Source organism: Rhinatrema bivittatum, chromosome 8 (genome assembly GCF_901001135.1).
Source record: "Rhinatrema bivittatum chromosome 8, aRhiBiv1.1, whole genome shotgun sequence".
NCBI lineage: Eukaryota > Metazoa > Chordata > Amphibia > Gymnophiona > Rhinatrematidae > Rhinatrema > Rhinatrema bivittatum.
In genome coordinates, this window is record NC_042622.1 from 274,949,001 (window position 1) to 274,972,458 (window position 23,458).

A 23,458-nucleotide genomic window follows, 5' to 3' on the forward strand; every position below is an offset into this window, starting at 1 on the left:
TGGGGAGAGCTCTGGCTGAAAGGCCAGGAGGACGGGGTGAACGGGTGGAGTAATTGGTAAAAATGGTAACTTCGATTACATGTGCTTGGTACAAAATATACTGACTTGCACGCGTAAATCTAGTGTTAGGCAAATAAGTTCCACTTCATTTTGGCATGTAAAATATACGCGCATATATATATATATATATATATTGCTTACCGCTGCGTGCAGTTGTTTCAAAGTTATCTTATTTATTTATTTATTTAGATTTATAATCCACTTTTCACGGCGCTTCAAAGCGGATTACATTCAGGTACTGAAGGTACTTTCCTATCCCCAGAGGGCTTCTAATTAGTTATGTTCAAACGTAGCCCGATTGGTTTTTAAGATAACCCGCTACATGTAACTTTAGGTGAGTATATTCAGCAGGACATCTGTCCTAAGTTTAGCTGGATAACGTGTGCCCTAGCCGACTGACTGACTATGCCCCCCGTGATATTTATTGTGGTTTGACAAGTGAACCAAGCAAAAATGATCATTAACATGAACCAAAATTTCGAAAACCAAATAAAAGCAAACAGAAATTAAAAGTTTGTCCCATACACATCCAGTCTGTCCCATACCCTCCAGTTTGTCCCATACACATCATGTTTGTCCCATACCCTCCAGTCTTCAAGTATTGTGGCTGTTTTAAATGATAAATTACAGATTACTAGTAATCTGTAATTTTTTTGTGTTAAAATAGGGCAGCAGCCTGAGTATATAGAAACCATGTATTAGAAATGATTAAAAAAAAAATCATAAGGATAGCTCATCTAAAATGGGACAGTTTCAAAACTGCCCACATAGATGCAAAGTCCTTTTGTACATTTGCTTTCAAGCTTTGCCCCAGTTTTCAGAAGGAAACTATGTGCATATATTCTATGTGAATATTACTTCAAAATGAAAAGTACCTGCAGACCTCTGCACCTGCTTCTTAACTTTGCATACTTTTTCCCTTGGAAATATTGGGGCAGATTTTAAAACTTCTTCACGCAACCTGGCGCGAACAAATCTACGCCCGATTTTATAACATGCGCTCTTCCCCTACCTAACCCGCCCCCCAGCCCTACCTAGAACCCCCCCTTACCTTTGTTGAAGAAGTTACGCGGGCCGGCTGACAGCCGGCCCGCGATCCCGGGCACAGTGGCACCGCCTCGGACTGCCCACGCCCCGCCCCTTTTTGCAAGCCCGGGGACATACGCGCGTCCTGGGGCTTGCGCGCGCCGCCGGGCCTGTACAAAATAGGCTCGGCGCACACAAGGGTGTTTTTTTTAAGGGTTACGCGCATAACCCTTTTAAAATCCGCCCCATTGTGTGTGGATTTGAGGATAAGTTTCAAACAGCTGCGTGTGGCGGCATATACATGGCCGTGCATGTATTTGCTACGGTATTTTACAATACGCGCATGTAGGCGCGCACTTTATAAAATACATGGAATTCTACCAAGCGACATATGTGCGTACGTAAGCTTCTGTGCAAATACCTGCAATGCACGTATATCAATGGATGAAACATACATACGTTCCCCTACCTGTTTTAAATGGATGCATGCAAATATTTTACGAATGAACTAGGGCTTACTCGTGCAAGCTCCAATTTACAGGCCCAAGTCGGCCAATTTTAAAACATGTGTGCGTCGAGGAAATTAACCACTTTACCGATTAGTCCACCAGTTTGTCCAGTCCTTATCCAGCTCTGCAAGACTCTCCCCCCAGTCCACTCCGACCTATCACCCTGTCAGTACTACACAATACACACATTTAATAACACTTAAGCCAGATAATTAGCCTTGGAATACCCCTTTTTTTTACGTGCATACCTGTGTGCACGCAAGTGAACATATATGCATATTTTCATAAAATACAGAATATGCAAGTAGCAGCTACACTGCAGTGTACAGATCAACTCCTCTTGTTAGACTTTTCATCACTTACATAAGAACTTGCCATACTGGGTCAGACCAAGGGTCCATCAAGCCCAGCATCCTGTTTCCAACAGTGGCCAATCCAAGTCACAAGTACCTGGCAAGTACCCAAACATTAGATAGATCACGAGCTACTATTGCTTATTAATTACTGTCATAGCAGTTTATGGATTTATCCTCTAGGAACTTATCCAAACCTTTTTTAAACCCAGTTACACTAACTGCTGTAACCACATCCTCTGGCAATGAACTGCTGTAACCACATCCCTTGGAGTATGATTGCTTTGTTCATCTTTATCATATATAGCATGGACTTCATGCCTCAACGGAGATATGTAAAACTATAATGGATTTATTCTTTGCAGCAACAAAATGTAAATAAGTCTAGGGACAGACAAGTCATGGCATCAACAGTGGGTGGCTAGAAATCTTGGAAAAAGGCTGAATTTGTTAGCCAAATGCCTTTTGTTTTTCCATTTCAATCTAAAAGTCATGGCCTCGATAATGCAAAATTCCTGATTCTCCTGTAAAGATGAACATAGAATTGTATCCCACTAGCAGAGACTCCATTTGCAGTAAAATCAGTGCCTCCCGGTTCATTACCCCAATGCCTGTCCCCACCCCACCGCCAGCCGGTCCCCACCACTCTCTTCCCTCCCTGTCTCATGCCCCCATCACTCTCTCGTCTTCCTAACCTCAACCCCCAGCCTCTTTTCACCAGCCCATCCCCGCCACCCTCTGTTCTCGTCATTCAGGCTCCATTACTGTCCAACATCTGCAAATCTTTTGCACAGCTGTGAATTTGCAGACTTGTCACTGTCTGTCACGGCGGTCCCATGCACACACACCCAACAGAGCAGAACAAGTTGGTGCCTGCCTCTTCAAGGGCAGTCTCAAAAGGTTGCTTAGGCTGACTCCTTCTGAAACATATGAGAAGATTTGCTTGCTGTCAACACCAAAGCTGAAGAGAAGAACTTTCTAGAACAGACAAAGTCTAAACATTTTGTCATTGCAAAAAAAAACCGCATCTTATTGTTCTTCAGCCAGAAGGATGACAAAGGGAGAGGACATTTCTTAGCCCTTCCTAACATGCAATCACATTGGCTAATGTGGGAGGTAATTTGGCAACACAGCTGGCAAATCTGCACATAAGTTACAGCAGCTTTCAAAATGAATCTAGGAGCGAGGTCCACTTTGAAAATTACCCCCGGAAAACAACCCGCGCATACTAACACCTGCTATTTGGTGCGCGCAGTTTTGCAGAAAGAATTTATGTGCATACTTTATAAAAAGTAGATGAGTTAAGTCCCACCACCACCCTCTAGAACATCTCTCCTATGCATGTAATGCTGTACGCCTGTAATTTTATGCGCATATTGGCCACACAGTTTTCTGCAAATGAAGCACTACTTCACGAGCCAAATTCTCTTTGAAAGTTATCCTCTCTGTAACTAGCAACTTTATTTGCAATATATAACAGTCTTCTATATAACCAAGCATCCCTCTTTTTTATGTATTTTTGATTTTAAGATAGGGATCTCACTGGGTCACACAGCTGCCTCACTGCCCTGGGCCACTCTGCGCCCCCTATCCCCCTGCTAATAAGCTAGGACTGGGGCATTTCCAGCTGGGCTGAACTGAGCCCAGCCAGGGCCTTCCTTGGCCTCCCAATCTTCTCCGTCTGAAAATAATCTGGAGCCTCTCCAACTCCCACTTTACCGCTTCTGTGGGTGTCTACAGCGTAGAAAGGGGCAGGAGCAATCCTCCGACAATCCTGCCCCACTGGCTCCGACACTACTGCCCCACTGGCTCCACAATGGTGCCAGCCAGCTCTAAGACTGGCGCTAGTAGGGACCGAGATACGCATACAATTTATCTTTGACTGAAGGCAACTACCCCAAATGCCTCAAATCTGCTGTCATCAAACCAATCCTCAAAAAGAACAACCTTGATCCAGAAATCCTCACCAACTACCGCCCCATATCAAACCTTTCATTCATAGCCAAAACCATTGAAAAAGTCGTACACACCCAACTAGATGAGTATCTGGAGACAAACAACATCCTACCTCCATCCCAATATGGATTTAGAAAAAACATAAACACAGAATCTCTCCTCATCTCCCTAAATGACATTATCATTAGAGGCTTTGACAAAGGTGAAAAATACTTGCTCATACTCCTCGACCTCTCAGCCGCCTTCGACACAGTAAACCACAATATGCTGTTAGAACGACTATCCCAAATTGGCTTAACTGGTAGTACATTACACTGGTTCTCTTCCTACCTTTCTGAACGAACATACCAGGTATTGATCAACAACATCCCATCAAAAATGATCGACCTCAACACTGGAGTCCCTCAAGGTTCAGCCTTATCTGCTACCCTCTTCAACATATACCTTCTACCCATCTGCCAACTATTAAAAGATCACAGAATCCCACACTTCCTCTACGCTGATGACATTCAGCTTCTAATTCCCATACAAAACTCAATTGAAGACACCTACAAAAAAACATCTGATCTACTTATCTCAATCAAGCATCTACTAAATTCCCTGAAACTCATAATCAACTTCGACAAAACTGAAATAATACTCATGGATAAAAAACCCAATCCAACTCCGCCACCCCTGACAATACTAGATAAACAAATGATATCTATAATCCCTACTACCCATACCAGGAACCTTGGAGTTACCATCGATGCTGAACTCTCTTTCAAGACCCACATAACAAATAAAACGAAAGAAGGATACCAGAAGCTACTAACCCTCAGACATATAAAACCATTTCTCAACCCTTGTGACTTCAGAACTGTCCTGCAACTACTTATTTTCTCCACCTTCGACTACTGCAACTCCTTACTAATTGGAATACCTTCATCATCCCTCAAACCACTCCAAATACTGCAGAACTCAGCTGCCAGAATCCTTACAGGAACAAAAAGAAATGAGCACATAACACCCATTTTGAACTCACTTCACTGGCTCCCTATTACTGCATGTATTACCTACAAATCAATGACCATCATCCACAAAATCCTAAATAATGATCATCAAGGACTAAAAGGCTTAAACATAACCCCCCCAAATCCACAAAGAAACCTACGCTCTAACAACTCAGGATACTTAAACATCCCCTCCATCAGAGACGCTCATCTGTCAACTACACGAGAAAGAGCCTTTTCCATCGCTTCCCCCAAACTTTGGAACACCCTACCTAAAGCCCTGAGAACCCAGCACAACCTGAAAACATTCAAAAAGACCTAAAAACATTTATTTTCCGCAAATTCTATACTAACTCTGACGTCTGATCATCCCAGCTTTCAACCGAACTCGCATCTATAATCCTCTTATTTCTTGCTCTCCTTATGAACCTCCTTACCCTCCCCATTCAACCCCTTCTTGCTCTCTGACTTGATGCATTTTATATTTGAAAATGTTCACCTTACTTTACTGTTATAAATCTTCTATGAAAATGTATATTGTTCACAAGGTTTTACTGTGCTCAACTGCTATGATAATTACATAATCTGTAAACCGTTATGATGGCTCTACCGAATAACGGTATATAAAACTCAACAAATAAATAAATAAATAAATGCAAATGTGCACCCGCATGCCGATTTGAAAGTTTCCATCTAAGTGCATAGGGCTGACTTATTCAAGTAACTTCTTATTTTATATGCCAAAGGCCAAATGTGACCCTAATAGAGGTGTGCTTGAAAAAAATGTCATGTCCTTTTGGTTTTCCTTTTGATTCTTTTTTTTTTTCGGGGGGGGGGGGGGGGGGTATTTAATTTTGTTTCAGCACATATTAAGGAAAAAACAAGAAAGGAAATTACATGAAATGTCATTATTTTTTTTTGTATTGTTTTGGGTTGGAAACGACCCAAAACGAAATGATCAATGTTGTTGATGTTTTCATGTCATTACTAAACCACAGCACATCCCTCTGGCCTAGAAAGGCACCACATCCTGAAAAGAATGCAGTTCTTCAGACCAAAACAGCTCTTCAAATCCTACAGAACCGTAGAACTTTTTCAAAGATCTCTAGGAAAAGTAAAAAGTCATGGGATAGGTGGCGATGTCCTTTCGTGGATTGCAAACTGGCTAAAAGACAGAAAACAGTAGGATTAAATGGGCAATTTTCTCAGTGGAAGGGAGTGGACAGTGGAGTGCCTCAGGGATCTGTATTGGGACCCTTACTGTTCAATATATTTATAAATGATCTGGAAAGAAATACGAGGAGTGAGATAATCAAATTTGCAGATGACACAAAATTGTTCAGAGTAGTTAAATCACAAGCAGATTGTGATAAATTGCAGGAAGACCTTGTGAGACTGGAAAATTGGGCATCCAAATGGCAGATGAAATTTAATGTGGATAAGTGCAAGGTGATGCATATAGGGAAAAATAACCCATGCTATAATTACACAATGTTGGGTTCCATATTAGGTGCTACAACCCAAGAAAGAGATCTAGGTGTCATAGTGGATAACACATTGAAATCGTCGGTGCAGTGTGCTGCGGCAGTCAAAAAAGCAAACAGAATGTTGGGAATCATTAGAAAAGTAATGGTGAATAAAACGGAAAATGTCATAATGCCTCTGTATCGCTCCATGGTGAGACCGCACCTTGAATACTGTGTACAATTCTGGTCGCCGCATCTCAAAAAAGATATAATTGCAATGGAGAAGGTACAGAGAAGGGCTACCAAAAATGATAAAGGGAATGGAACAACTCCCCTATGAGGAAAGACTAAAGAGGTTAGGACTTTTCAGCTTGGAGAAGAGACGACTGAGGGGGGATATGATAGAGGTGTTTAAAATCATGAGAGGTCTAGAACGGGTAGATGTGAATCGGTTATTTACTCTTTCGGATAGTAGAAAGACTAGGGGGCACTCCATGAAGTTAGCATGGGGCACATTTAAAACTAATCGGAGAAAGTTCTTTTTTACTCAACGCACAATTAAACTCTGGAATTTGTTGCCAGAGAATGTGGTTAGTGCAGTTAGTATAGCTGTGTTTAAAAAAGGATTGGATAAGTTCTTGGAGGAGAAGTCCATTACCTGCTATTAAGTTCACTTAGGGGCGGATTTTAAAACGAGCGCGAATAGCCTACTTTTGTTTGCGCTCCAGGCGCAAACAAAAGTAGGCTGGATTTTAGTAGATACGCGCGGAGCCGCGCGTATCCGCTAAAATCCTGGATCGGCGCGCGCAAGGCTATCGATTTCGTATAGCCGGCGCGCGCCGAGCCGCGCAGCCTACCCCCATTCCCTCCAAGGCCGCTCCGAAATCGGAGCGGCCTCGGAGGGAACTTTCCTTTGCCCTCCCCTCACCTTCCCCTCCCTTCCCCTACCTAACCCACCCCGCCCGGCCCTGTCTAAACCCCCCCTTACCTTTGTCGGCAGCGGGCCTCCTGCGCGCCGGGACGCAACCTGGGGGCGGGTCCGGAGGGCGCAGCCACGCCCCCGGGCCGTAGCCACGCCCCCGGGCCGTAGCCACGCCCCCGGGCCCGCCCCCGGAACGCTCCCAACACGCCCCGAAAACGCCGCGCGGTTCGGGCCCGCCCCCCGACACGCCCCCTCCGAAAACCCCGGGACTTACGCGAGTCCCGGGGCTCTGCGCGCGCCGGTAGGCCTATGTAAAATAGGCTTCCCGGCGCGCAGGGCCCTGCTCGCGTAAATCCGCCCGGTTTTGGGCGGATTTACGCGAGCAGGGCTCTGAAAATCCGCCCCTTAGAGAATAGCCACTGCCATTAGTAATGGTTACATGGAATAGACTTAGTTTTTGGGTACTTGCCAGGTTCTTATGGCCTGGATTGGCCACTGTTGGAAACAGGATGCTGGGCTTGATGGACCCTTGGTCTGACCCAGTATGGCATTTTCTTATGTTCTTATGGACATTTACGTACAAACTGCAATGTAACCAAGTCTCTCATTGCTAATAGCATTTAGATTTTTCTTTTAAATTATAATTGTTATTGGCTCTGGACAGGGGAGGTAATTTCCAAAGGCATCTCCATGGGTAAAACAGCAATTTACTTGTAAAAATGGCCTTTTACAAAATTGCTTGTTTGATATGTGGCAAACGTATGTGTTTACGTCCTGTCTGCGCATAAGTTTACCTGGATTGTGTGGAGAGCATTTCTGGGGAGCAATGTTGGGGAGGGGTCTGGACTTGTGTGCATACTTTGGATTTTCAAAAGTATGTGTGCATATTTTCCCCAAAATTTTCTGCATACATAAAAGCAGATGCATTTGTGTGTGGCGTAAATTTGGTAGCCTATTTTGCAAAGCAAACATATGTTTGTAAGTTCATTTTGAAAATTGATGTAATTTATACGCAGTTTTGCTAGCTAATTTATGCAGAATCTTATACAGTTACCTCCCAAATCCAAATTACAATTGGCAAGAGAAAAAATGATTTGGCATTTATCAGCAGAGACCAGATTAGAATATAACATCACTCTTGCCAATCTTCAGGCTTGCTTACATCAGTGGGCGCAAAGGATGCTCCAACATTCAGAGCACATATTTTTCAAATTTGGGAATAAGGCGGGTAAACTGCTCGCTAAAGTGGTGCAGGTTAGGCGAGGTAAAACATATATATTGACAAATTGGGGACCTCCCAGGGTACATGGGCTATTTCACGTTCAGACATATGTGAGACCTTAAGACATTTCTATGAAACCTTACATTCTGGTGATAGAACCAGGGGCACAGATGAGGAAGATTCTTTCTTCCAGAACCTATCTATTCCAGAGGTTACTGAGCAACAACTGGCATTTTTAAATAGACCAATTCAATCTTTTGATATTCTGAACACTTTTAGAACCAGTAAACAGGACAAAGCCCCAGGACCAGATGGATACTCGTACGATAATTACAAAATATTGCAGAAACAGGTAATAGGACCAATGAGTCTTTTTTTATGCAGATGCTCTAACCAAAGAAGTATTCCCCGATGATTTTAACATGGCATTTATAACATTTATAACAGTTTTGGCAAAGCCTAGGAAGGATCCCACACAACCATCCTCTTACTGACCAATCTCCTTACTGAAAATTTATGCCAAAATTTTAACTGATAGGATAAGTCTAGGCTTTCCATCTATCATCTCTCTCAATCAAATGGGGTTCATAAAGGGCCGAACTGCTGATTACAGCAATTGCTTACTGCAATTACTACTTGGTCCCATCCATGGCAGTGAGTTTTGATTTGGAAAAAGCTATTGATCATGTGTCCTGGCCTTATCTTTGTCCCATTCTTAACCATTTTGATTTTCAACAATCCTGCTATATAACAATCCAAGGTCGTATATATTAGCCAACAGTGGGAGATCCCTAGCTTTTTCTATTTATAGATGCATATTGCAGGGGATGTCCCCTATCACCCTTACCTTGGCCTAGATTCATCACCCCCATAGCACCATGAGAAAAGGTGCAGTTGTTTCCCGCGGTGCTGCCGGCAATAATGTGATAAACATTATCGCCTGCAGTGCTGCTGGGACATAACTCCACCCAAACCCTGCCCACTCTCCTCCCCTTCCGTTAATTTGAATAGTACCTCTGTGATGTGGCGGTATCATGTGCGGTAGAACATTATTGCGGGCGATAAGGCCCTAACGAACGTGATAAGGCCACATCGCAGCTTGATGAATGACATGGTTTATTTGTTTTCCATAGATGCATTACTCCGGAAAATCGAAAATCAGTGAAGATAGTTCTATTAACAGTCTGGAAGTTAAAGAGACCTCCTTTAAAATAACAGTGTATGTAGAAGATGTTTTAATTTTCTTAATGGACCCTTTCAATTTGCTGCCAAAGGGTTTGGACCACCATGTTCTTTTTGGTCAATTTTCGAAACTAAAAATAAATAGAGATAAGTTTCTCTTGCCTTGGATTTAAACTGCTCCTTCTACTTCTTGGTCTCCCTAATTTTTCCTTTATAAATCTCCAATATGAATATAGATCAGAAATTGGAATGTTTATTTTCTTGTAAAAATGTAATTGTTTTTCCTTGATTAATTTCTGTTCTGAACTATTACATATTGTAAATGTAGTACCTTTAATTTGTTTAAAAATTTAATAAAAATAAAATATAAATAAATAAATAGAGATAAGTATGATGATATGGAAGTATATGGCAATCTCAGGGTTAGTTGGGGTCCCAATTCCCACTTAAATGGGTTAGGACAGATATGAAGTATCTAGGAATTAAAGTACCAGTAGATTTTCAAAATTTATACACAGCTAATGTAGGCCCGATGATTCAAGAAAATGAAGGCGCTCTTAAACCAATGGTCGTGTCTTTCACTTTCCCTGAGCAGTAGGATTCAATTACTGAAGATGATGGAAATACCAAAATGGCTATACCTATTAGAGATGTTGCCTATTTGGCTAAAGCAAACAGATCTGGCAGACATTAATAAAAGTATTAGACAGTTTATTTGGAAAAGAAAAAAAGCCAGGCTGTCTTTGAAGCACTTCTGCAAACCTCCTCCTCAAGGAAGCGCGAATTGTGCTGACCCTCAAAGATATAACCTTGCCTGTATGTTAAGGCACAATGGAGATTGGTTACTGAGGACTTCCTACCTTTCCCCTACATTGCACTTATAAAGATGGTTTGGGGATTGGTCCCTGTCTGATTCCACTATGAGCCACTTAGATTTCTGACACTATCTACTCGTTTCTTCCTGCAGAAGGACATGGTCCCGCCTTTGCAAATTTTTGGGTCTCTCTGGGAAGGTTTCACTCTTTATGGCCATTTGTGGCAGTATCCACTTTCAGCCGGGAACGGAGAACAAGATCTTTACTGACTGGTCAAAAAAAAGGTCCAACGCACAGTTTTCATTTATTTCCTCCCAAGTCCAATATATTTTTCAGTTTTCAAGAACTGCAAGCGCAATGTAACTTAGCACAATCCGAGTTTTTTGCTCACCTCCAAGTGAGGCACTATCTTACTAATTCCCATTGGCTCATTGGTCAAGGTTAGAGGAACTTTTCTTAGGAAAGAGATTAAGAAAGGCCTCCTGTGCCGCATTTATAAGATGGCTCAGAACCTTTGAAGAGCAGAATGATTTCTCTGCAATTCTCCTGCACTGGTCGGAAAACTCGGTTTTTACATTGACCACCAAAGATATACAACATTGTTTTAAACATTTAATTAATATTACTGAAAATGTAGATTTGAGAAAATTGCAATTTAAACTTATTTGGCAATTGTTTTACTCCCCAGCACAGGCATATCATGCTAGACTGTGTAGCACTCCAAAATGTGCTAAATGTGAAGCCCCTTCCAGTGACTTCTTGCATGGATTCTAGACGTGCCCATGCGTTTTGTCCTTCTGGAAGGCAGTGAGGACTCGTTGCTCCTCTGTTTTGGGGATTACACTTACTGATGACCCCCAAACTTAGCTTTTTCGACCTTATAATGAGGAGATGTATGTTACTTACAAAAGTCCAAAACTATTTTTAGATAAAGCAGGTTTGATCGCCAAGAAGACAATACTGGCAGTTTGGATAGACAAGGAAACCCCCAAGTATGAAACAATGGAGTATCAGCTAAATCCCTACCTCCACCCAAAAGAGAAGCCGCCTCCAAGAGCGGACAACCATAGTTTGCCCACCTACCTCAGGTAGTAAAGGAGACAATTGCATCTCTATGAACCAAAGGTTCTTTCTCTAGGCCAGGGGCAGGAAGCTAATACACGCCTTCTTTACCATCTTCTGTCCTTACGAACTCTTATATATACTTTGCTCTGACTCTAGTGTTCTGCTTTAATAACACCTCAATATGTTAACCCTTTTCTACTGGGGAAGCTAAGGGGGGGAGAGGGTTGGTTGAAGGAGGGGTAATGAGGAAGTCGGGTTGTCCCAGTGCTCCCTTAATGTTTCTTTGATCTATGTGACACAAACCTGTTGCACTTGCGTTCCCTGTAAAAATCTAATTAAAATATATTTTAAAAAAAATAAAAGTTACCCCCCATAAACATAAACCTCTGCAGAGTCCTGAGATCACTTCAGCCTTTTCAGCCTCGTCCTTGCTAATATAAGCTATTGTTTTTTGCAACCAAACCATGTGATTGAAACCAAGAAACAGATTTATGTCATCCATCAAAGACTTTTTTCCTCTCTCTTGCAGCTCTGAATACCTTTGATAAGTTACTCCTTCAGCGGCATTTACAGTGTATTATGTTCTGGTGTGTTTTAGGTTAAAAAATATGTCCTAGTGAGTTCTTTAGTGGTTGTTCTGGTTTTAGGAATTTTCTGCGAGACACCCAGAGAGTTCCACTTAAATTATGTTCAACGTGAAACAGCCTCAGGCTTACTGATCTCGAGAGTTTCTTAACCCTCTCTCATGTAGCTGCATACACAGGGCTCAGTTTTCAGAAACATGCAGTCATGTAACTTTAAACATAGATGTTTATATGTGCAGAGAAAATGGGATGCATTTAAATTGGCATGACACCTCTCAAAGCCCACCAGAAGGCCACTGAGCTAGACACCTAAGGGATCAAGATTCAAAGAAAGCTGAGCGCCTGACCTAGGCACCTAAAGTTAGACTCACTTTCAATGAACCTAGGAATCAGGGACGGAAACTTTCAAACTGGCGCGTGGGCGCACTTTGGCGTGTGTGCATCAGCGCGCACCCAGATATGTGACTGTTTTATAAGTTGTGCACGTGTGTGCACGCATGTTACAAAATGGCCCGGCTGCGCGCACACGTGCGACTAATTCTCAGTGAGCGTGCGTCTAGGTGTGTAAATCCCACTTCTACCGCATTAATTGGTCGACCTAAAAAAAGGCGTGCATCCATGCCATTGCCAGTTTCACCAGTTTGTCCACCAGTTCACCCAGTTAAGAGTTAGGTCCTCCAAACCCTCCCCTGGTTTAATAGTCTGCATTCCCCCCAGTTACCCCAGACTCTTTAAATCCCTGAGAAATGGCTTTCTTCTTACTTTTTAAGTTACTCATCCTCTAGAGCAGACATAAAGTTACGAGGCAGGGGATCTGGGCATGCAGCCAGGCGCTGATGCATTTACACGCACATCTCCTGGCCATGCTCCACCCCAGACCATGCCCACACCTCGCCCCTTTTTAAAAACCTTTGGGATGTGCATGCAGCAGGAAATGCACGCGCACCTAGAAGGCTTTCAAAATTCAGTTGGCAACACACGGGCCCAGCTTGCATATGCATCCCCTAATCGATGCGTGCACTGGGCTTTTAAAATTCACTTTTAAGTTCTTTGCTGACCATTTTCCAACATTAGGTCCCTAAAATTGACGTACCCCCAATTTAAGCCTGCTATTTATTCCATCTACATTTCGTCTCTAAGCTAGGCGCCTAGAGGTTGATAATCCGTGGCAACAATTGATAATCACAAAACAAAATTAAAAAGAAAGACATAGTTAATAATAGCTCCCAAAATTCATATAATTTCAGAAAGAGCTCTTCCTTAAGAAAGGAGGAAAGCAAAATATCAGAAAAGAAATACCAATTAAAGAAATAAGACAGTGCAACATCATATAATATTGCACAGCATACCCAAACTTAGTCCAAGTTCTATCATTAGGGGAGGAGGAATAGCCTAGGGGTTAGAGCAGGGGGCTACAAACCAGGAGACCAGCGTTCGAGTCCTGCTGTCGCTCCTTGTGACCTTGGGCAAGTCACTTTACCCTCCATTGCCTTAGATTGTAAGCCCTCTGGGGATAGGGAAATACCTACAGTACCTGAATGTAAACCGATGTGATATGTCAGTATATAAAAATAATAAATAAATATATCAAAACAAGGAGGAAAGCCCATCAGCCTACTATTCAGATATAATGGAGATGGTATCATGGGAAGGGTATTTTGTAACACCACTTACTGAAGTAAATGCTTATTTGCTTCTCTGAATATTGCCCTCTCTGTACGGGTAAATGTGCATGCAGGAATGAGCAACTCGCCTGCAGGAAAAGTAAGCAGGCTCGGAGGCAGGGTTAGGCAATAATGTGCATAGTTTTGCATTTCCAAAGGCAAAAGCACCCACTGAAAATTCAGATGCAAATCTCTCAAGGTATTTTTCTCCCTGAGCAGTTTTGAAAGGGCAAGTATGCTTGTGCTTTCTCCTTCAGAACTGGTACAAATGTCATGGTTAAAAGTAACCCAATACGGGCTGTTTCAAAAATTGCCATCCCCCCCCCCTCCCCCCTTAAAGATTGCAATTCCAAAGAAGATAGCTTCTGCTTAGATAAGTAATCAGAAGACCAGGAAGGATCCCCCCCCCAAAACAATAATTAGCATTCAGGGATAAAAGATAACATTTGACAGGGTATCTCAGAAAGCAAGTTGCTCGTATCTTAGAGGCCTCAGAACCTAAAGACAGGAGGCTTTCTCTCTTAGGATACCGTGGAACATCAGGATAAATTCTAACACGACATCCACGTAAAGCCTTAGAAATGTTACACTAAATTCTTATCAATACCGTGGAACATCAGGATAAATTCTAAAACGTCATCCACGGAAAGCCTTAGAAATATTACGCTAAATCCTTATCAGAGCCTAAAGACAGGAGGCTTTCTCTCTTAGGATACCGTGGAACATAAGGATAAATTCTAACACGTCATCCACGGAAAGCCTTAGAAATATTACGCTAAATCCTTATCAGAGCCTAAAGACAGGAGGCTTTCTCTCTTAGGATACCGTGGAACATCAGGATAAATTCTAAAACATCATCCACGTAAAGCCTTAGAAATGTTACACTAAATTCTTATCAGAGCCTAAAGACAGAAGGCTTTCTCTCTTAGGATACCGTGGAACATCAGGATAAATTCTAAAACGTCATCCACGTAAAGCCTTAGAAATGTTACACTAAATTCTTATCAATACCGTGGAACATCAGGATAAATTCTAAAACGTCATCCACGGAAAGTCTTAGAAATGTTACGCTAAATCCTTATCAGAATCTAAAGACAGGAGGCTTTCTCTCTTAGGATACCGTGGAACATAAGGATAAATTCTAACACATCATCCACGTAAAGCCTTAGAAATGTTACACTAAATCCTTATCAGAACCTAAAGACAGAAGGCTTTCTCTCTTAGGATACCGTGGAACATCAGGATAAATTCTAACACGTCATCCACGTAAAGCCTTAAAAATGTTACACTAAATCCTTATCAGAACCTAAAGACAGAAGGCTTTCTCTCTTAGGATACCGTGGAACATCAGGATAAATTCTAACACGTCATCCACGTAAAGCCTTAGAAATGTTACACTAAATCCTTATCAGAACCTAAAGACAGGAAGCTTTCTCTCTTAGGATACCGTGGAACATCAGGATAAATTCTAACACGTCATTCACGTAAAGCCTTAGAAATGTTACACTACATCCTTATCAGAACCTAAAGACAGGAGGCTTTCTCTCTTAGGATACCGTGGAACATCAGGATAAATTCTAACACGTCATCCACGTAAAGCCTTAGAAATGTTACACTAAATTCTTATCAGAACCTAAAGACAGAAGGCTTTCTCTCTTAGGATACCGTGGAACATCAGGATAAATTCTAACACGTCATCCACGTAAAGCCTTAGAAATGTTACACTAAATTCTTATCAGAACCTAAAGACAGGAGGCTTTCTCTCTTAGGATACCGTGGAACATCAGGATAAATTCTAACACGTCATCCACGTAAAGCCTTAGAAATGTTACACTAAATTCTTATCAGAACCTAAAGACAGGAGGCTTTCTCTCTTAGGATACCGTGGAACATCAGGATAAATTCTAACACGTCATCCACGTAAAGCCTTAGAAATGTTACACTAAATTCTTATCAGAACCTAAAGACAGGAGGCTTTCTCTCTTAGGATACCGTGGAACATCAGGATAAATTCTAACACGTCATCCACGTAAAGCCTTAGAAATGTTACACTAAATTCTTATCAGAACCTAAAGACAGGAGGCTTTCTCTCTTAGGATACCGTGGAACATCAGGATAAATTCTAACACGTCATCCACGTAAAGCCTTAGAAATGTTACACTAAATTCTTATCAGAACCTAAAGACAGGAGGCTTTCTCTCTTAGGATACCGTGGAACATCAGGATAAATTCTAACACGTCATCCACGTAAAGCCTTAGAAATGTTACACTAAATCCTTATCATAGCCTAAAGACAGAAGGCTTTCTCTCTTAGGATACCGTGGAACATCAGGATAAATTCTAACACGTCATCCACGTAAAGCCTTAGAAATGTTACACTAAATCCTTATCAGAACCTAAAGACAGAAGGCTTTCTCTCTTAGGATACCGTGGAACATCAGGATAAATTCTAACACGTCATCCACGGAAAGCCTTAGAAATATTACGCTAAATCCTTATCAGAACCTAAAGACAGAAGGCTTTCTCTCTTAGGATACCGTGGAACATCAGGATAAATTCTAACACGTCATCCACGTAAAGCCTTAGAAATGTTACACTAAATCCTTATCAGAACCTAAAGACAGAAGGCTTTCTCTCTTAGGATACCGTGGAACATCAGGATAAATTCTAACACGTCATCCACGTAAAGCCTTAGAAATGTTACACTAAATCCTTATCAGAGCCTAAAGACAGAAGGCTTTCTCTCTTAGGATACCGTGGAACATCAGGATAAATTCTAACACGTCATCCACGTAAAGCCTTAGAAATGTTACACTAAATCCTTATCAGAACCTAAAGACAGAAGGCGTTCTCTCTTAGGATACCGTGGAACATCAGGATAAATTCTAACACGTCATCCACGTAAAGCCTTAGAAATGTTACACTAAATCCTTATCAGGTGCCAGCACAAACTTATCTAACGGGTCAATTCTGATGGTGTTCTCTGTCCTTTCTTACCAAAAAAAAAGAACTGAATTGAATCAGAAGAACCAAAGGGAAAACCCAGGCAGTCCACACAGAAGGCCGGAATCGTACTCTCTCCTGGCTTACGAGTGAGGAAATTTAACCCATTCTCCCAACTGAAGGTAGGAACTAGGGATGTGCAGCCCTTTTTTTTTGGTTCAGTTAGAGTCATTTGTTGTAGGCCCATTTTCCAAATAAATTTTGTTTTTAGTTTTTTTTTTTTCCTTCAAATTTTTCAGCATAGGCTGTTTGCTGAGACTGAAGCAACTGACGATTTTCAGACCATTTGCGGTTCAGATGGATACCCATTGGTTCGGATACCCCATCCTCAGCTGCAGCTCTACGCCCCCACACAGTGCCAAATCTGCTCACATTGTACCCCTTCTAGAATACAAATAATAACTAACTAGCACAACAACAAACGACTAAATTACTAACAAAAACCCACTGGGCATGTTCACACTGTAACGTCAGCTCCAACTTAACTGAAAGAAGCCAAAAATACTTTCCCACGCTTCACTTGCCACACTGCGTTGCTGAAATGTGCCCCCCAAATACTTACAGGCCCCTGTTCCATGGGAAACAATAGAGAAAAAGAATAAAGAGAAGAAGAACAAAGAAATCAATTTTTCATTGTAGTCATGAAAGCAGTTTAATATTTACAAGGAAGTAAGAAAGAATAGTATAAAGGATTTAGTGAAGTCTCACATGTAATATGAAGTCTGAGAAATGAACAGAAAGGGGGGAGCACGTGCACACTGCCCTCCCTCCCCTCACAAACACCACATCTCTGCACTCCACCACTCTGAGACATCAGGCACCACTCCAACCTTACTAACCCCTAGATTCATGAAAATATATGTGTATGAGAGAGGGGGAGGGAGAGAGAGAGAGAGAGAACCTTTCTATGAGGCCATTACGGTATTCAACAATTTATATCACTATAGGAGGGCCAGCTAATAACTTGAGGTGAGGTTTGGTGGTGGTCTAGGGTTTTGGGGTCAGTTTGGCATGCAGAGTGAGATGTACGAACAGCAGAGTACACCTCAGGGAAGATTTCACCTGATTTGGAGTGAGGAAAGTCTCACAAAGATGAGATTTCTACAAGGTTCTCTCACCCTAGCTTGATGGACCCTGTACTAGGATAGAGTCTGGCTCACGTCTTCTCTCTGCTGTGGCCATGTCTGTTGTTGTAAGGGAGAGTAACCAAGCACGTCATCCACAAAGGAAATGACGCACCAGCACATGTAGGATGGACAGGTGCCACTCACATCTCGTTACACCCAATCCCAGGAGCCAGAAAGCATCAAATACATGCAAGAAGCCTTCATTAGTACAGGGACCAGGGCAAACAAACCTTTTTCTACCCATTGAAAGACAAATGAATGGGAAATGGGAGCAGGCAGTCGCCCACAACCTTGTACCTAATTTACAGTGAACAGATGTTTTCACTCTTCTCCCGGGTGTGCACGCCTCTTTGTGCATGTGTTGGGGTGCAGGTGCTCTGTTTGTAGTGCAGCTTCTATCACAGTATAGCTGTTGAGCCCATTCCATACATTCAGACCTGACTGGGAAATGGTGGCACAGATTGTCCACCGTCGTGAGACAGCCCTCAAGTGTGCAGATCACGGGAGGCGTCATTTGGTTAACCTGCTTGTAAGGGGCAATTTTTAAGCTATGGGTGGGGCCTGCAGGGGGCTGGTGAGGGAACCTGCTCTTGCTCACTCCGCTGGGGAAGTTCTGAAGTTTATCTTGTTAATGTTGCCCTCCCTCGCATGTTTCCGGCTTTTCTTTCCCTCTCTGCACTATGGTTGGATTTGGGTGGTTGCAGAGTATTCTGGGCTACGTGAATCTTGTCTGCTTTTCTGCTTCGTTCCTTGACCACGCCCTTCAGCTGTCTGCGTTCTCTATTTTTATTTCTGTTGATGGGGTGTTAAAGATTGGCATTCTGTGTAGTTAGGTATGAGTTAAAGAAAGGTTTAAATTCTTGCTCTCTTTTGTGTTTCTCTTCATTGACAGCTGCAAAGCATGCTCTAAATATTTTTTTGGACTGTGACATTTTTTCTTTTGCATTACTTCCAAATATCAGTTTTTATGGCAGACGATATTTGTTTTGGGCTTTTTTTTTTTTTTTCAGATCATCACCCTCCAGAGGCCAAGATAAATTTGAGCCAAGCAAGCCCAAAAGAAGTAAAGAAAATTAATAAATAATGTGCCATAATTTTACCGAATTTTCCACAGTCTTTCCCTAGTATTATGATTTAAAAAAAACCCCAGCATTCAGTTATTGCTGTGTGACATGCTTCTTCTTGCTGAGTTCATCTTCAGGCCCTCTGGCATGTATAAAACATGTATCTTTCCAGAGGCAATGTTGGCATACTGCTTAGATGCCTTTGAACTGAAGAGAAACAGAGAATATGATAGCAGATAAGGATCTTAAGTAGATTTTCCTACTGGTTCCAGATTTTCAAGGCAGGTTGATTCCAGGTTTTACCACATTTGCATTCCCTTAGAAAAAAGCAAGACTACAAATCCCTGCATGCAGTGAGGTAAAACCAGGAAGGAAAGAACCTGTTCGGAAAATCTTGAGCCAGTTGGCGACCCTACTCTCAAGGCTTCTCTAGCCTGACCCATCTATCTCCTGGCACATGCCATGGACCCCAATTAATCAGTTGCACGAATGGGTGTCTTCCGTTCCATTCCCATGGGATTGCGTAAGGCCATGTTTGCACTAGCGTATCGGTGGTGGTGGGGGGAAAGAAAAAGCCCTTTTATATTGCCCCAGAATGTTTCAGAATTGAGGATCAAACAGAAAGAAAGCAATTATTATCCCAATATCCACACTACAGCAGAGGAATGCTCTTTGATTAGGACTTAACCATGTGAACTGCTTGAAAAAAAGACAGCGCAGTTTCAAAAATGATTGGACCCAATTACTGTCAATTGCATTATTATCAAGAAAATCATTGTTTCTTTATCTGCTAAAGAAGATACTGTCCCTTTGAGTACTGGTACTGGAAGTAAACAAGTATTCAAAGACCATCTCCACTGGAAAAAAAAAGGTACTGCCCCCCCTCAAAAAAAAATAAAATATATATATATATATATTGCCTCAAAATACACAGCATCTTCCACTCTAGAAATAATTTTTTTCAAACATAGGCACCACCAGAATAATTGCCACAACTCAAGCGAGTCCATGTTGCTGGCGGAAGGTTAAACCACGGGAAAGGTTCTAGGACCACGTCAGAGAAACAAGCATTGATTCAGCTCCTACTGCAGTGCAGAGGGAAGGGCTGGGAGCACCGTTCTCCTGGGAATTAAGAGCCATTCTGCTGTTCGGGAAGGCTAACCCTTTTGTTTTCATTAGTACTTTGAACAAGAAAAGCAAAAATCAAACTTGTTTTGTAAAACACGTTGTTTCCCCGAGCGAGGGGGTTTTATTTTATTTTCATTTTTAAGGCTATTTCCATCGTGGCAGGAAATGGGGTTTGATGGGAGGGACACGGAAAACCGGACTCTGGAAATGATTTGTTTCAATCCCTGTAATTCTCTGACCTTGGTTTCCTCTTTGGTGCACTAGTAGATACTTGTTCTTGGTGCATTGTGTTGGCCACAGAGTGCACCCCACCTCCTTTGGAGAGCAGAATCTATTCTATTAGGTATTTTAGATGTATGTATTGAAACCTACACTTGGGGAAATACAGAGTCAGCCTTGCACTGTGAAGTGACAGCTGAGCAAGCTAGGGCACGCCTGCAGAAGAATGCAAGCTGATTTCAATGAATTTTCTGGTAGCATCAGATATTCAAGGCAGACAAATCCATTGGCACCTGTTCAACGGGCTGACTATAAAAGTCAGCTATGATTAATTTTGGTTAGTTGAAAAACTTAAAAGAGTAAATTCTCAATAGTGCATCTCACTGCAGAATTTTGGGTGGAACCATAATCACCCACAAAACTGAGCCCAGTTTTCGCAGATAAGATAACGCGAGCAAAATTACTTTAAAGATCAGGTTGCTACTGGGCTGATTTTCAGCGGGGTCCAACCAGCTAGGTAAGGACATGACTGGCCAGATCCCGCAGTTGGGGATAATATCACCCTCGTAGAGCAGCTAAATTTTGGCCAACAAAAAATGTACAGCACCAGAAACTTTCCTAGGGCAGGCTCTCGATTTATCCGGCTAGCTCTGATTTTCACCACTTCTAGTAGATAGATGACGAGATAATGCCATGAGATGCCTTTTGATTATTCTGTACATTGCTTTGGGATGAACTTTGGTTTAAGTTAGGCAAATAGGAGTATTGCATAACTTTATGAAATTAATCGTTAACATGCCCCATGGGCATGTGCGGATATATTTATACTTGTAATGAAATCACACACATTTTCAGGTGACTGAAAAGCCACTCTGAGTGCACAGGGACAAGTTATGCACATAATTCCCGATTCTTTGCATTGTATTTATTTCTAACATACCAGCTCTGAGGAAATGCCCACAGCAGTGGACAACCGTCACACCATACATAAAACCATTGAACCCAATCCATATACATATATATAAAACACATTTTTAAAAACCATTAAAAACCCCTACAGCCTGATGGCATTTTTGAAAATGTTTCCTAGAATGCACCTGGACAAAACCAAAATGCAGACAAACTAACCAATGCTGCAAACCCCCCAAAACAAACCATACTATGAAGATAGAGAACCTGGTACACAAAGATCTGGCAAATTAGTCGTGGACACTGTTCTCTCTAAGCTGTGCACACGCATAGGTAATGAACTCCGTGCACAAGGCAAACCATAGTGCACACAAGAAATCCTGATATTATTTGTATTTTATTGGCTCATAGAAATGCACATAGGAACATTTTTGTGCACATAGCCTTCCAAAATCATTGGTAGTAAATGTATAATAAATCATAATACGATCATTAGTCTTTTTATTTGATCCAATATTCAGTGTAAAACAGGCACAGAACTGCAAGTACTGTACACGGGTCATGTGATTCAACCCAAGCATGAAATGGGTTTGGACTCTGTTTTCCAAAAATGAGATAATGCAATGGCCAAGTTATTGCTTGGCCTACTTGTACAGGTATTTTGGCTCTAGGATGCTTACTTTATACTTCGCTTTTCATTTCTTTATCTTTGCTTATGTGTGCAATTTAATTAGTCCTCAAGCCTATTTGTCTTGCTTGCTTGTCAAAATACTTTTATAGCAATTGTAAAGCACTAAAATAATGCAGGTTGTTTTCAAGGAGTTACGCACATTAAGGGGAATTTTAAAAGCCTTGCGGGAGCCAAAGCCGAGAGATGTGCACACAAGTTGGGCCGGCGCGTGCCGAGCGGATTTTAAAAACCACCCATGTACACACAGATCTCCTGCTATGTACAAACAGATCTCCCGCTATGTACACACAGATCTCCCGCTATGTACAAACAGATCTCCTGCTATGTACACACAGATCTCCCGCTTTGTACGCACAGATCTCCCGCTATGTACACACAGATCTCCCGCTATGTACAAACAGATCTCTCGCTATGTACGCACAGATCTCCCACTATGTACGCACAGATCTCCCGCTATGTACACACAGATCTCCCGCTATGTACACACAGATCTCTCGCTATGTACAAACAGATCTCCCGCTATGTACAAACAGATCTCTCGCTATGTACAAACAGATCTCCCGCTATGTACACACAGATCTCCTGCTATGTACACACAGTTTTCCCGCTATGTACACACAGATCTCCCGCTATGTACACACACAGTTCTCCCGCCATGTACAAACAGATCTCCCGCTATGTACACACAGATCACCCGCTATGTACACACAGATCTCCTGCTATGTACACACAGTTTTCCCGCTATGTACACACAGATCTCCCGCTATGTACACACACAGTTCTCCTGCTATGTACACATAGATCTCCCGCTATGTACACACACAGTTCTCCCGCTATGTACACAAGTTCTCCCGCTATGTACACACAGATCTCCCGATATGTACACACAGATCTCCCGCTATGTACACAAGTTCTCCCGCTATGTACACACAGATCTCCCGTTATGTACACAAGTTCTCCCGCTATGTACACACAGATCTCCCGCTATGTACACACACAGTTCTCCCGCTATGTACACAAGTTCTCCCGCTATGTACACACAGATCTCCCGCTATGTACACACAGATCTCCCGCTATGTACACAAGTTCTCCCGCTATGTACACACAGATCTCCCGCTATGTACACAAGTTCTCCCGCTATGTACACACAGATCTCCCGCTATGTACACACAGATCTCTCGCTATGTACACACAGATCTCCCGCTATGTACACACAGATCTCCCACTCTCTACACAAGTCAAAAGTTTCTAAAAAGGGATAAGGGGTGGGCATGGTCATGTCGGGGGAAGACCAAGAGATGTGTGCGTAAATATACGCACAGGCGCGCACCGGAGTCCTCTGCCACGTAACTGTATTACTGCTATGGATGGCGTGTAAGTAATAAAATAAAAATATCTAGGCTAGTCATCGGGGTTTTAAGGGTTGGTGCTAATGGGAGGGGGGAGGGTGGCTATTAAACTAGAGGGGTTTGGAAGTCTTATCCCTTGCCTGGGAGAACTG